At 49.5% G+C, this 15,778-nt stretch overlaps 1 pseudogene; it reads right to left on the bottom strand.

The window, feature by feature from the left end:
- Window positions 1-725: 725 nt before the first annotated feature.
- On the bottom strand, window positions 726-9,960 carry Pih1d1-ps1 (PIH1 domain containing 1, pseudogene 1; annotated as a pseudogene).
- Window positions 9,961-15,778: the final 5,818 nt, after the last annotated feature.

Genomic DNA, 15,778 nt, shown 5'->3' with positions numbered 1-15,778 from the left:
GCATGTGCGTGTGCATGCGTGTGTGTTATGCAGCACAAGTATCCTCTGAGATAAGTAGCTGTGCTCATGTCTTAGCTTGAGGAGCTGACACAAACTGGCTCTGGAAAGGGTGTTCATTTGGAGAGAATGGATTTCCTGCTCTTGGCTGTTCTTGCAGGTGTGTCCTCTGCTAGTGTGTGCCTTCTGTGGCCTGCTTTTAGCCTGAGGCTGAAAATGCACTTTTCCTTAACTCCAACCACTGGTAAGCACAGTCCAGTGTTTCAATGGGGTTGTATGAGGTTGTAGTTCTGAGACATTAAAAAGAATCTTTAATGTTTATGGTGTGTTGGGAGAGTATGAGCTATGATGATATATGAAGATCAGAGGATACTTTGTGGAGTCCATTTTCTCCTTCCACGTTTATATGGGTCCCAGGCATCTAAGTCATCAGACTCACATGCCATGTTACTTGTTGAATCAACCCTCCAGCTCTGGGTCATAGTTTTAATACATTGTGGAATTTGGGAAAGAACCACAGTGGTGGTAACCATGGCTGCCCTGGGGGCTCAGAGACTAACTAACTTAGTGCCTAATTTCTGCTCCTGCTTTGGCCACTGGGGAGGGCATAGCATCGTCGTGTTGCCTGTTGTTTGATACACAGCCTGTGAAGACGCTGTCTGGCAGTCATTGCTTAGGGTTGATGTTGCATGACTGGCAAAACATGGGGTTCATTATTTCATATGAAAGCTGGGACCCAGACAGGAAAACATGCGTGCCTTGGGCTGCTTTAAGCTTAGCTTATGTCCTCACTGTGGATGGCCAAGTGACTTCTCAGCCAGCTGGGGTAGGTTGTGTGCCTCTTGAGTTATACCTGTCTGTCGGTGATGAGGTGTGGACGTCGGTCCAGTGACACTGAGGTCTGACATATAACAGTTGGCCTGGGGTATTCATTCTGTAGAACATAGGGCAGCTGTGTCATTTCAACTTCTGTACATCCATGTCCCTTAGGGAATGTGATCAGGTCTCTGTGCTGATCCACGGGTGACACTTTTTGCTGGGGGCAGTAGGGAGCTCTGGTGGGGGAGCTGGATATAGGGAGGCCTTGAGGTCCATAGTGCACAACCTTGAGGGCAGGACCTGTGTTGAGATCCTACACTGGGGTCTGGTGGGCTGTGGGGGTGGTGGGAAAACTTGATGGAATGGCTGGAAGGTAGCATGGGGCCTTCAGCCAGCTATCGATCCTGTTCCCAGAGTTTACATTCCACACCTTCGCACAGCCTGAGTGTGGCTGTGAGGAGACAGCTGAGGAGGCCAGTGTTTCACTGTCAAATACTTCAGTGGTGTGTTTCTAATTGGCCTTTAAGACTTCTAGGTGAGGGGCTGGGGATTTAGCTCAGTGGTAGAGCGCTTACCTAGGAAGCGCAAGGCCCTGGGTTCGGTCCCCAGCTCCGAAAAAAAGAACCAAAAAAAAAAAAAAAAAAAAGACTCCTAGGTGTATTTGAGTTTGAACTCTGCACGTGTAGACTTAGAAACTATAGTCTGGGGGCTGGGGATTTAGCTCAGTGGTAGAGCGCTTACCTAGGAAGCGCAAGGCCCTGGGTTAGGTCCCCAGCTCCGAAAAAAAGAACCAAAAAAAAAAGAAACTATAGTCTGAGATGGCATGTCAAGGGGCAGTTAAGGAAGTGGACACGGCCCTCAAGAGCTGGCCATATAGGTTTCTCAGGGTAGCTGTGGATTGTGGGCCAGGATTAGGGTGTGCAGAAAGGCGTGGGAAGGTGTACATTGTGCTCTGAGGCAGGAGCATGAGCCACATACTCTTTTGTCAGTTGGTCTGTTGGCTCTCTGCCCTTGCTAGACCCCTGCCACTTTGACCTTGTTCTGCATTCGTACCCTCTGACTCTAACATGGTGATACTGACACTGGCTCCTTGGGGTCTTGTTCCCTGTTTGGTTGTACAAGGCCTACAGTACCTAATGCTCCTGTTAGCGGGGTGCCATGGGAGCCCGGCTGGGAGGTGCACACCAGACACAGTCACCCATGTAAGTGAAACAGGGAGTGGGGCTGGAGAACCGTAGCAAATTGTAAGAGGTGAAGATCTTAAGTGGAGTTGCCATGGGGGTTGCAGAGGAAGGGGATGGGGAGGGAGATGAACAGGAAGGTTCTGTGACACTGAGAAGGGCCTAAAAGACAATAGCAAGTGTAGGGCACTGATGGGAGGGGCCTTAAAGATAAGTGAGGGTTCCCTCTTCACCACCGGAAGGCTTGGGCTGCCGAGCACAGGGCTGTCCTGGAGTGTGGTGCCCCTCACCCTGGCTGCTGCATGTTTTCCAATCATAGGTCCAACAGTAGCTGTTTATTAAAACATCGAACATAGCAATCCCAAGATCCCCAAAAGCAGTGAAAGCCAGCTCTCCAGCAGGTCCTGCACTTATGTTCTCAGCACAAGCAGCCACAGAGCCCAGAGGTGGGACAACCCAGTGTGTGTACATCCTGGGTCAGCAGCATACGGTCCATTCATCATATGGGGTGGTGCTCAACCTCATTGTCCTACAGTGGGGTTGACCTGGAGTAGTCTTGATGAATGACAGAAGTCGGAGACAGAGAGTGGAGTAGTGTGTTTCATAGGGACAGTTTCAGTTTGGGAAACACAAATTATGGATAAAAAGGATGGCTACAGTGTGAATGTGTTTAATGTACTGTCTTAGGGTTTCTATTCCTGCACAAACATCATGACCAAGAAGCAAGTTGGGGAAGAAAGGGTTTATTCAGCTTACGCCTCCAATTGCTGTTCATCACTAAAGGAAGTCAGGACTGGAACTCAAGCAGGTCAGGAAGCAGGAGCTGATGCAGAGGCCATGGAGGGATGTTTCTTACTGACTTGCTTCCCCTGGCTTGCTCAGCTTGCTTTCTTGTAGAATCCAAGACCACCAGCCCAGGGAAGGCACCACCCACAGTGGGCTGGGTCCTCCCACCTTGATCACTAATTGAGAAAATGCCTTACAGCTGGGTCTCATGGAGGCATTTCCACAACTGAGGCTCCTTTTCTGTGATAACTCCAGCTTGTGTCAAGCTGACACACTAAACTAACAAGTACATGCACTAACTGCACATTTATGGTGGAGTTGACCCCAGACCTCCTCGGACTTGGTGGAAGAAGGTAAGTTTGCATGTCTTCATGATGCTTGGTAAAGAGAAGCAGAGGCCTAGTTAAGGGTGATTCCTTGCACAGGTGGGTACCTGTGGGGCAGCGAAAGACACCCTGGTGCCTGGTTGAGGAGGTTTGAACCCCAGAGACCCTGAAAGGGATGGTAGGTGCTTCGCCTGACTCCTAGGAAACCAGGCCGGTCACTAGCCACAGCCCTCCCTAGATTTGTGACCATCAGTCACCTAAGGGCAACGCCACATGCCCCTTCACAGGTAGAGGACATGACCACAGGTCACGAAGGCTAAAGACAGATCTCCATTATAATGAGGTACCTAAAAGGTGTTTAATCTCAGGCCCACTCTGAGAAGGGGGTACACTTTTACTCATCCACCTTCTGCCACAACAATAAATGCCCTTTGCCTACAGAGCTGCAGCCTAATCTCCCACATAAGGCCTCCCTGCACGCCCAGTGGGGCTGCCACGGGGCAGCCAAAGGCTCCCTGCAGGACCAGCTGGAGCCCCCTCTTCATCCCTCAGCCCCAGGCAAGTCCAGCACCACGGGGTCCCCACTCTGTTCTCAGCTCTTCCAGGGCATCCCAGCAGCCCCTGGATGCCCAAGAGCCTGGGAACTGACCATCCCGGCCTCCTTATAGGTCCGGGAACCCCTGAGCCAGCTCCAGCTGTGTCCCATGCCTCAAACTGTGCAGTGTCTCTCAGCTTCTCACAGCCCAGCACCTGCCAGGTGTCAGTGTTGTCATGGGGTAAACGCGGTCAACCTTCCCATGTCCAGCCTCCCCAGTGGCCTGAACCCTGTGGTGGAGCAGACACAGGACCCCCTTCATTTAATCCTGCAGGTACCCTGGAAGAATTTCCTAGCTGCCTGTCCCTCTTTCTAGCTTTCTTGTGGCCAAGCTGTGTGACCTGGACTCTGCTGCAGTCTATCAGTGTTCCCTAGGGACAAGAATGGTGTCGGTTCTGATCAACCTATCGGGTTCCAAGCCCAGGATGGTTGGCAGAGAGACCAAGATTGGTGATGTCGTGCATCCATTGAGAGATACTTGGATGTGGAGTACTGTGATGGTTTGAATAGGAGTGGCCCCGTGTGTCACTGTGGAGATGGGCTTTCAGGTCTTCTGTAACCTTATGCTTAAGTCTGCCCAGGGTTTTAGCCTCCCACTGCCTGTAGATGAAGATCTAGAACTCTTGGTTCCTCCAGCACCATGGCTGCCTACATGCTACCATGCTTCTTGCTACTATGAAAACGGTCTGAACCTCTGAAACTGGAAGCCGCTCCCAAATAAATGTTTTTTTTTTTTCTAAGAATTGTCATGGTCATGGTGTTTCTTCACACCCAATAAAACCCAAAGGAAGACAAATACTGACCCATAGGGAGGTGCCCACAGGAGGATGTGTGACTGGTAGCCATGCTGAGGTCTGAGTAAAAGCAACTCAGGAAGAGTTGTGACTCGGGCTCAGAAGCCTAGGTGAGGCAGGCACAGAGTCATGCTCTCACCTGTCCTGTCTATCTGTCCTCCATAGGAGCTGTCTGAGAAGAGGCTGTAAGGCACCACTTGCTTCTAGGCTTCTGGTGTAATCCTGAAGGGAGGGTTGTCTTGGATTCCAAACGTCCCTACCTGCTGATAGGCCTGACTCCTGCTGCTGACTTGTGTTATTGACTTGCTGGGGCCATTCACATCTTTGCCCTTTGTGCTTAGTCTCTGGTTAGATTATAAGGCGCAGGCCAGGGAAACCATGGTGCTGGTGGTGAAGGTGTATGGCTTGTGTAGGCCATCTAGCTCCCTGGATGACAGCAGCCAGTTCTGCCAGGTATCCCTATACATACAGGGCTGTGTCGTGCTTTGTCCTGGTGTGGGGGGCACAGCTTTGTCCTGGCATGTCCTCGTGCCCTGGCCCTGCAAGCTGAAACTATATGCCAATGTGTCCTTTGGGGTAGGTTTTCCAGTTGAGAAGTGTGATGCCCTGCGTTAGGTCTCTGCATCCCACCACTGACCAAACAGAGACATGTAACACCTAGTTTTTTGGGGGTAGCAGCTCTACTCCGTGGTCTTCACTGGAGACTCCTGATCACAGTGGCTCTCCCTGGATGCTCAGAACCTCTTATTCCAGGCACAGTCTTGACAGTTGGTTTTATCCAGCCTGTGGAAGACCTTTTGGAACTAAGGGGCTATCTGTGAGGGCTTTAAATTCCTACCTTGAGGCTATGCCTCAGTTTTTTCTTTTACCTGGACAAGAGTTTAGAAGCTGCTGTTGGGTCTCTGTGGGGCTTAGTCCCATCTCCCTTCGTCCCTATTTTAATGTGGATCCCAAAGAAATGTGGCCATATCTCCAATGTGTAGAGACGGAATTGCCTCTGGCCACATAAAGTCAAACATTGGGCATGTTGTGCATCATTTTCCTTCTCCAGAATTCAGAGGGTCCCAGGATGACGAGGACAGTGCTTATGTCCCAGAACCAGCTGGACTCGGGGATGTGGCCAGAGGCACTGTGGACTTGGGAGACTCCAGGCTTGGACTCCGGTAGCATGGAGTTTTTCTACTTGCCACCAACCAGACCACTGTTCTCATTCACTGCAAAAGCTGGAATCCTGAGCTGGTATGGGTGAGAACCCAGCCTACATCCTTAGTTTGGGCTGTGTGGTCCACAGGTCCTGACTAATCAATAAGGAGACAGAGTCTAGGCCTCTCGGTCCATTGTGCAGTTCCTGGTAGCATGTTGCCTACTGGGTGGAGTGCAGAGTTAGAGACAGATATATGTTCCAGGAGGGCAGGCATGCCAGGTGCTTCACAGGAGGTCTAGAGCTGGGACAGGGCTATGCTGTCTCAGGAGCTTAGGAACTAGAACTCCGGGTACACAGAAACCTGGGAAGGCTTGCTTGTCTCCAGAGGCCTAATGGCTATGCAAGGACCTTTAGGCAGCGAGCGTGCAGTAGACATCTAGTCAGAGGACAAGGGCATCTGCTGGGAGCTTTTGAGCTGCATCTCGCAGGACTTAGGGACAGATGGTGATATTAAGGAAGGTCAGACTGGGTACAAGCTGGGATTCAAGCTTGGAACTCACGGGAAGCTCAAAAATCTTAGCTGCCATTACAGTTTATGACCACTCAGCACTCAGTTCTACCCGACTAACAAACACTACTGTTTAGTCTTCAAGAGGGGTACCTTGAATTTAATTAGTTCACTAAGTATAATATTTTCTCCTTGGGGAGCAGTTAGGGATCCTCATGCTCACTGGGCTCTGTGGCTGCCCAGTGCTGGGTAAGAGGCAAGGGTAGAAACACTCTAGCCCATTTCGTACACTTGCCACCATAAATTCCTGTTAGCACCTCAATTAAAGTGTTCCCTAATTACCCACGATCACCCAGGACAGACAACACATTGGGTAAAGCTCTGGTGGGGAGGGTGCTGATTTTTAGGGTCCTTGCTTTTTATTCCTAGCTCTTCCTTTATTTGGATAGCAGTCTCATCATATGTGGTCCAACATTCAAATATGATCCCAAGTAAACCCAGATGTTAAATACTGGCCTTCAACCATTATAGCCAGTGATGCCCCATGTGCCTGTTAGCTCTTGGATATAAACACAGCCACGCTTTAGTGGCCACCACGCTATCCAGCACAGCTTCCTAACTGGAAGCGGCTGAAGCGATTGGTTTCAGCACTTGGGATTGTTTTCTTTTCAAGGTCTGCATGGCTGTGGGGAGCTCAGCAGGGGCAGGGGGAAATGAAGCCAGCCTTGCTGTATGGCCAAAACGTGGCCAATGCTTTCCGTTTACCAGTGCTGGGACTCCCTTCAAGAGGTCTGAGCCACAGTCTCTCGCCCTGAACCACCAGGTCCCCTCTGGAGCTTGTTTGTTTGTTTCGGTTGTGTGTAAGTCTGCAATCCCAGCTTTCGAGTTTACAGGAGATCATGTGTTCCAAGCTAGTACGGAATACATGGTGAGACCCAGTCTCAAAAAGCAAAACACAAAACAAAATTTTAAATTTTAAAAATGTTTGTATTGAAGAAATAATTTCCCTAACTCACAGGGATATTTTAAAAATCTAGTTCTGGGGGTTGGGGATTTAGCTCAGTGGTAGAGCGCTTGCCTAGGAAGCGCAAGGCCCTGGGTTCGGTCCCCAGCTCCGGAAAAAAAAAAAATCTAGTTCTGCTTTTCCTGTTTTGGAAGTACATAGAGAAGTGGCTTGTGTTTGGAGTTAACAGCCGATGGGGTGTCTGTGTGTGTGCAGTGGGCTCTTTCCTTCTGGGAAATGGCATTCCACTGTTTACCTTAGCTGTCCCCTCATACTGGGTCGAGCGAGGATACCAGGACTATAAACAGGACAGATCCCATCTCTTCCACGACTGAATGAAGTGAAAATTGTATCACTCTAGGAACCAGTTCTGAGGGGTCATCCTCATTAGGGGGGTCAGGGTGGAGGGCTACTAAAGTGTAAACCTTTGATTCCAAACATGCTACAATCCAAACAGTTTGAATTCACCTCTAAGGCTGTATATCTTACCATGGGCAGGATTTACTGAGCACAGAAGTGCCTCCACCCGGCCTCACCACTTGTCCATCCAGACATGGCCCCAGCCAGCATCATCTTTCCCCTCAGCTGCTGTATCTGTCTTCTTTCTCTCTTTCTGGAAAATGCCATGTTAACATGCCGACATCTTCTCTACCTCTGAAAATACAAGGGGACTCAGGTCAAGAAGATGCTGGCAGGGGGTGTGTGGACACTGTCAGTTACTTTCTCCTGTGATGGAAGTCAGCTCTGCTTGCCTCAGTGTTGATCTGAAGGAGACTGGAGGCATCAAGGTAATATAGCTGCTGGGGCCTCTCCTACCTCCAGTGTTAGCCCTTGGCTCTATCCAGCTTGGAGAGGTCAACTTCAGCCGAGAAGAGGTCAGGGGCATCCAACCAAAGGTTCAGGTGAGGCCTCTGTGGGCCTTGCATGCCTCACAGTGAGTTGCTCTCATGCAGGGTCTCCAGTTTCTGGATCTGAGGTGATTGCCAGTATTGGATGTTCTGCTGGAAGATGGAGCCCAGGAGAGACCAGTACCCACACACACACAATTCTGGACTTAGCTGCAATCTGTACTTGTCCTAGATGGTAACTACCCACAGGTCATTGCCCACAAGTCATTACTGGTCTTCATCCTCAGGCTGAAGTTGCTATTGACGGAGATGTCATAGGCAATAGAAGAACTCTGGCTGTTTGCATCCAGCTATGTGTCTATCCCAGGCTCATAGGGATTCGAGAGCCAGCTTGATCCTCCTCCAGCATCTGAAGCAGTTTGTCCTCAGTCATGTCCACCAGAGGAGGGATGGGGGGGGCAGTGGCAGATGTTGATGAAAACCTTTCCTTTTCCTTCTGATGAGTCCTCCAGGCTGGGGCTGGATCTGTGTAGATTCTGGCCTGGCTGTCGGGACTTGCTGCAGCTTTTTGGAAGCCTGGAGCAGCAGCTCCTAAAACCACACCATCTCATTTCCCATTAACTATGTCTCCTAGCTCTAGTGCCAGAAGCCTCGAGTCTGCCACAGCACTGGGAAAATGTCCTAAGCATCCAAAAAATGTGGAGAATGTTTTCCAGGTTAAGAAGCCATCTTGCTGCAGGCCTCAGTCTATACACACAGTACTCTACCCAGAGCCCTAAGATCTGTTCTGGGAATGGTTCTATTATGGTAAAGGCGCTGGCCTCAAATCTTGGGTCCCTTGGTTGGTTCTGTTTGGCTGATGCCTAAAATTATACTTTGTTTTTGTTTTCTTTGTTGTGATTTTTGAGGCAGTGTTTCTCTCTGTAGCCCTATCCTGGAACTCACTCTGTAGACCAGAACGGCCTCGAACTCAGAGATCTGCTTGCCTCTGCCTCCCGAGTGTTGGGATTAAAGGCTGTGCCACTACCACCTGGCTGTATTTGTTTCCTTTGGGAGCTGTATTTTTTTTCTTTTTTCTTTTTTCTTTTTTTCGGAGCTGGGGACCGAACCCAGGGCTTTGCGCTTGCTAGGCAAGCACTCTACCACTGAGCTAAATCCCCAACCCCTTGTATTTGTTTCCTAAAAAGAACTTTGAACTAGGGCCGGTGAGATGGCTCAGTGGGTACAGGTGCTTGCCCACCAAACCCAGTGACCTGAGCTTGATCTCTAGAATCTATGGGTGGAAGGAGAAAAATGACTCCTGCAAATTATCCTCAGATCTCTGCATGTACACCGTTACATACACTTTCACACACAAAATTAAAAAGTTTGAGATATATTGTGTGTGATTCAATGTTTTGTTGTTTTCCTTTTCTAAAACACGTCACTCCATGGCCCCAATGACCTGTGTCTGCTCGTTAGATCAGGGGAGCCATGGCTCCCCAGGGCTGAGGAAAACCCTTTGGCTCAGGGCATTTCCACTCCATGCCCATTAGGCTGCCCTTTGTCTACTCCAGATCTACATTTTTCTCTCTGGTTTCTTTTTTTTTTTTTTTCTTTTTTTTTTTTTTCGGAGCTGGGGACTGAACCCAAGGCCTTGTGCTTGCTAGGCAAGCACTCTACCGCTGAGCTAAATCCCCAACCCCTTTTCTCTGGTTTCTTGTATAGCCAGTGAGGTGGCAGGGCTAGCCTGCACTACTCAGGCTAGGCCACCCAATGCTGCGATTGGAAGGAGGCAGGGTCAGCTCTTCTAGTCTCACCCACACCCAGGCCTCCAGAGCCAGCTCTGCTGTGCTCCCCAGTCAAGGTGTGGGGCCCACTCTCCCAAGTGCTGCAGCCTATGGGGGGCTGGACCAGCTCTCCCGCTCTCACACCCTCGGGCTGGCTCGCCTGTGCCTTCAACATGAGGACCTGCTCCATGCTGTGTTGCTCAGGCCAGGTGCAGGGCCTGCTTTCCCAGGTGGTACAGCCAGTGAGGGGCAGGGCTAGCTCTCCTGCGGCCATCACCAGCTCTCCCTTCTGCCACAGGTGGTGAGGGGTAGGGGATGAAGGTGGAGGGCATCACCCACACCCATGCCACCCCATGGCAGACTTGTGCTATTCACTCTTTGGATAATGTGGTAAAAGCCAACCTCTTCTGAGGGAACGCCATGCTACATGGCACAGGCTGGCCTTAAACTCTCAATCGTCCAACCTCGGTTAGCCAGTAGCGCTGGGATGACAGGTGTATGTCACCACACTTAGCAAATTAAAAGTCAGTTCACGGTTTTAAATTTCTTTTCCTTTGTCACTACAGAGATGGAATTTAGGGCCTTACACACACTGGGCAAGTATGGCACACTGACTCATATCCCCAGTCCTGTTTTTCTAAAGCTTTGTTTTTTGTGTAAGCATATGATACATAGGAGATTGAGGCAGTTGGATCTCCTGGAACTGGAGTTGGAGGCAATTTTGGGCTGTTACGTGGGTTCTGGAAACTGACCTGGGTGCTCGGCAGAAGCAGTAAGTACTTTTAACCACTGCCCATCTTTCTAGCCTATGCCAGCCCCATTTTTTAAAAAAGCAAAACTGTCAAAATAGGGCCTGGAGTGATGGCGCACACCTTTTTTTTTTTTTTTTTTTTTTTTAAGATTTATTATATACAAGTACACTGTAGCTATCTTCAGACACACCAGAAGAGGGCATCAGATCCCATTACAGATGGCTGTGAGCCACCATGTGGTTGCTGGGAATTGAACTCATGACCTCTGGAAGAGCAGTCAGTGCTCTTAACCACTGAGCCATCTCTCCAGCCCCGCTCATACCTTTAATCTCAGTATGTGGGAGGCAGGAGCAGGTGGGTCTCTGTGTTTGAGGTCAGCCTGGTGTTCGTGTCCAGTTCCAGGATAGCCATGGTTACGTAAACGAGAGATCCTGACTCAAAACAAAAAGTCAAAATAGCACACAAAACTGCTGCCACCTAATTCCTGTCAATGTGTGCATAGACTAGAGGCCAATGGTAGGCGTGCTCCTTAACCATTCTTCGCCTTAGTTTTAGAAAACATTACTTTTCCCCTTTATGTGTACGGGTGTCTTGCTATATGTATGTGTACTTCATGTGCTCCTGGTGCCCGTGGAAGCCAGAAGTCAGCAATGGATCCCCTGGAACTGCAGTCCAAGACAGTTGGGAGCTACCATGTGGGTGCTGGGCAATGAATCCAGACCACTTGAACCATTGCTCTTAGGTCACTGCTGCTGTGATCGGACCTCATGGCCAGAGCAACCTGGGGAAGAATGGATTTATTTGGCCTATGCTTTCACAACACTGTCCATCCATGAAAGAGGTCAGGACAGGAACTCAAATAGGGCAGGAACCTGCAGGCAGGAGCAGACATAGAGGTTATGGAGGGATGCTGCTTACTGACTTGTTCCCGCTGGCTTGCTCAGCCTGCTTTCTTATAGAACCCAGGACCACCGGCCCAGAGGTGGCACCACCCACAATGGATTGCTCCACTTCCCCATCCATCACTAATTGAGAAAATGTCTTATAGAAAAAAATGGGGTGGGTGGGTTGGGGATTTAGCTCAGTGGTAGAGCGCTTGCCTAGCAAGCGCAAGGCCCTGGGTTCAGTCCCCAGCTCCGAAAAAAGAAAAGAAAAAAAAAAAAAGAAAAAGAAAAAAAATGGGGGGTGTTTTCTCAATCGAGGCTCCCTTCTCGAAGATGAATCTAGCTTGTGTCAAGTTAACCTAAAACTAAGGCAGTATAGCTCTTAACCACTGAGTCATCTCTTTAGCCCTCCCACCTTATCTTTTGAGAGAAGGTCGCTCATTGAACCCATCTTGACAATTTGACTCAGTCTCACTGAATCCTCACAGGAAATAAATGGCTGTATAAACTCCAACGGTGATGCTCAAATTCTACCCAGTAAACACTTGTGAACAGGGACTGGTCCTCAGGACGGGTGATGGGAACATTTCTGAGTTCTGTGTCCATGCTGCCATTCTGGTATCTGGTCCTGGGTCTTAGTTCACTGCTGCTGTGATTGGACATCATGACCAGAGCAGCCTGGGGAAGAATGGATTTATTTGGCCTATGCTTTCACATCACTGTCCAGGATGGGGAAGTAGGGGACGCTATCAGTGGGCCACCCAGCCTCTTATTAACAGGAGTTCCTGCCATAATTCAAACTGGGTGCTGCTAGAGTTGTGAGTATATAGTATATGTGAGAACACTTTAGACTTCTAGCTTTTGGGATGGGGGCAGACAGCTGTCCCAAGTAAACTGTTACAAAGGCCTGCCTGCTCAGGGCCCTCAGGAGCCCCTCCAGGTGGCCTTTTTCCGACTTCCTGTGCTGCTGTCTTGACAGTCTTTTCCAGAACTTCCTGTTGACAGGGTGGGATGGCCAGGGTTTTCACATTGTTTGTACTGGGTCAGGATGCTTTTGACTTCCCAGCTGTATGTGTGGACACTTGGGTATGAATTCTCATGCAAGGGCCAGGGAGAGAGGAGTAAATGGTGAGTTTAGCAGGTCGTGCACATCAAGCCTACTGTGACTGTTCTCTCTGGGGATATGGGACCCTGCTCACCATCGCCCAGATTAGGGGTAGTCCTCAGAACCATGCATCTCCTCGCTGCACCATCATCTCCTGGGTATCTGTGCCCAACAGTGGTGACTTATGGCCTACCTGTTCATACCTGTTGTGTGTCTGGATGGGGGTGGAGAACTGGTTTGAACCACAGTTTGTGAGAAGACAGGTTAGGGGAGCTGGCCCTGGCTTGCCAGGCTTACTGTTGCCTTCCTCTGGGAGACACTGGAGGGTGCAGGGCAGGGTGGCTTCCTCCTGCTTTGGTTGCAAGCTGGTGGGGGTAAGCCATTATCCACTGTTTGGCTTGTACTTTCATTGGCTCCTTCCTGACTGAGGATTCAAGGATGGACAGAAGAAGCTGTTCCTCATGCCTCCTTAGGATCTTGGTAGCTTTTCCATCCAGTAAGCTACCTCTATTCTCCCCTGTGGAGTTTGTTCTAGGTAGGACAGAGCCTGCCTGCAGGTTGGGCTCTTCTTCCCATGTTGAGGCAGGAGCACTGTGCAGAAACCTGATCAAATGGCTTCGAGGGAAGATCCTGAAAAATAAAAACAATCCCATCACCTAAGCCAAGGGCTAAGCTCGGCCACCTCTCAGAAGTTAGCTCTAACCAGCCCAGGGTGGCTACTGTTCCTCTAGGCTCACACACGTTTGTTCCTCCTCTGTGCAGTCTGCTGCTGGAGCTCAATGGACCTCGGGCTGTTCCGTAAGCCTAGGGCACCCTGTGTTACGGGATCCTCCACCTGTTCGCTAGGTGAACCATGAGGCCCGGTGTCACTAATGACTCTAGCACATCCTTTGATGGCTCTATCCTGGTTCAACTCAGTGGCTCTGCCCAAGCCTTTGCTCATGTTTTAGCTCCTGTCCACTTGTAGGGTATCTCCCCAGGGAGTAGGGGACACAATCCAGACAATTGTCCCAGGCCTGTTCTGCATCTAACCCATAGCACCCCTGCTCTGCCACCAGTTGGTACCCAGTCCAGTCAACCTTTCTGCCCCTACACTTCCTGCTTTCTTTCTTGATGCTGAGGAAGGAGGAAGGGCCTCTCTGCTAGGCTTCTGCCCAATTGTATGATGCCAGCACTCTGCTGTCCTATCCAGTACCAGACCTTCCCACTGTTCCAGTATATCAGCGGGCATCCTGATGATATAATCTTGCCAGTCTTAAAACAGACCTGGTATAGCTGGGCATGGAGGCACATGCCTTTAATGCCAGCACTGGGGAGGCAGAGGCAGGTGGATTTCTGAGTTTGACATCCAGAGCTTGGCTATCTGTACTTTCTGTAGCTCCTCAGGGCCACATTCCCTCCTGAAACTGCACCTATTGTGAGAATTCTTTCCCTGGGGAGATAACACTGATCCCCTCTTCATAAGGATAAGGCCCCAAAGACAAACCAAAGTTCACTGTGAAGAGTCTTACTCACAGAACATGGGTGAAGTGCTACTTATAAAGGTGTGGGACTCCAAAGCAGTTGCATCAGAATTTTTTTTAAAGGTACACCTAGCTGTCATGGAACCTGCTATATAGACTAGGTTGGCCCTTAACTCAGAGTGCTTGGATTAAAGGACACCACACCTGACTTTGCACCAGAGAGTCTTCACCCATCATGGTTGGCATCCCCACAGGTGCGGAGATAGATGTCCCCACCTTCTCCAGTCTATATACTCTAGCACCTCCTGAGACCAGGCCACATGCAATCAGAATGATTACGAACGGCTGCAGCATGCCACTGGGAGCAGCTGGGATGTCAGGCAAAGGGTCCAATGACCGTTCTCACTCCCTCCTCCTATAGTGATCTGCTAAACCCGGCAGCTATTCTGCTCAAAGAACAGCACTGAACCGTAGCACTCCTTGCCGCGTTTTCTGCTTATGGCGCCATGTCTCATGCCTCCCTGGCTTTGTTTCTCTGTTATGGTAACTACATCCCATGCCTCTGAAACATGTTTGCCTTTATAGTAACAGCAGCCCATGTCTTCCCTACTCTTCTGTTTACTTTATCTTACACTTTCTAAAAGGAGGTCATTTTGATTGTCAACTTTGGGGAATTTAGAATCATCAATGAGAAAAACTCCTGGCCATGTCTCTGAGGGCGTTTCCAGAGAAGTTTAACCTAGGCAAGACAACCCACCCTGAATGTGGGTGGCACCATCCTATAGGGTGGTGATCCAGACAGAATAAAAATGAGGTCACCAGTTGAGCACCAGCATTCCTTTCGGCCACCTCATGTTCCTGCTGCCATCCCTTCCCTGTCAGGATGGAGTCTACCCTTCAACTGTGCGCCAAAATAAACCCTTCCTCCCTTAAACTGCTATTGGTATTTGGTCACAGCAATTTAAGAAAAAGAAAGATAAGGAACAGAGGATGTGGATACTCACTGTGAGGTTACCTGTCCCTTTAGTCTTTTGTTTGACAAAAGTATCTGTCAGGGACAGTAAGTCATCATCAAAACCAAAAGTCACTCTCCGGATTCCTGAACCAACTTCTTTCTCCTCCCCTGCCTTTCACACCTCGGTTAGGCCCAAACCCCTGCACTTGGATAAATCAGACCAGATCCTAGAAAGAGGCAAAATGTAGAGCTTGACCGAGCAGTCCTACAGCAAGGAGCAAAGTCTGCCTGAAAGGCCATCGCTGAGTCAACACGCTTGGCCCCTTGTAGCTGGACTCTGGCTACTTTGTACATTCTTTTTTCTCCCACCCTTCTTCTTCCACCCTTTCAACCCTCTAACACTAGGTAGGAGAGAAAGAATGATAGCGGGGAGAAAGAAAGAAATCTCAATGAAGTCAGGAAGGAAAGGGGGCGATGATATTACTAGACTTCTTCCTGCTGATTAGGGTGTAGAGTTCCTTGGGACAGTTTTGATCTTCACCGTCAGGATATTTAATTTCTTCTTTATTTTTTGCACACAACTACTTAACAATGCACAGCTAACATCATCCAACCAACAGCTCACAAACTCTCGGAGCCCTAGCATTTATACAGCCAAAAACTATCTGCTGCTGGCAAAATAACACTCCTGCTAAAGCATAAGGCAAATCACAGTCAGCTGCTGTGGATGTCTGAAGCAACCTCATATCCCACACCTGGGATTAAAACAAAAACATTTTCCCATAACTTCTCTGTCTCTGACTCTCTCTGTCTCTGTCTCTGTCTCTCTTTCTCTGTGTGTTTAAAGAG

Source organism: Rattus norvegicus, chromosome 3 (genome assembly GCF_036323735.1).
Source record: "Rattus norvegicus strain BN/NHsdMcwi chromosome 3, GRCr8, whole genome shotgun sequence".
Classification (NCBI taxonomy): domain Eukaryota; kingdom Metazoa; phylum Chordata; class Mammalia; order Rodentia; family Muridae; genus Rattus; species Rattus norvegicus.
This window is presented reverse-complemented; position numbering and strand designations above follow the sequence as displayed.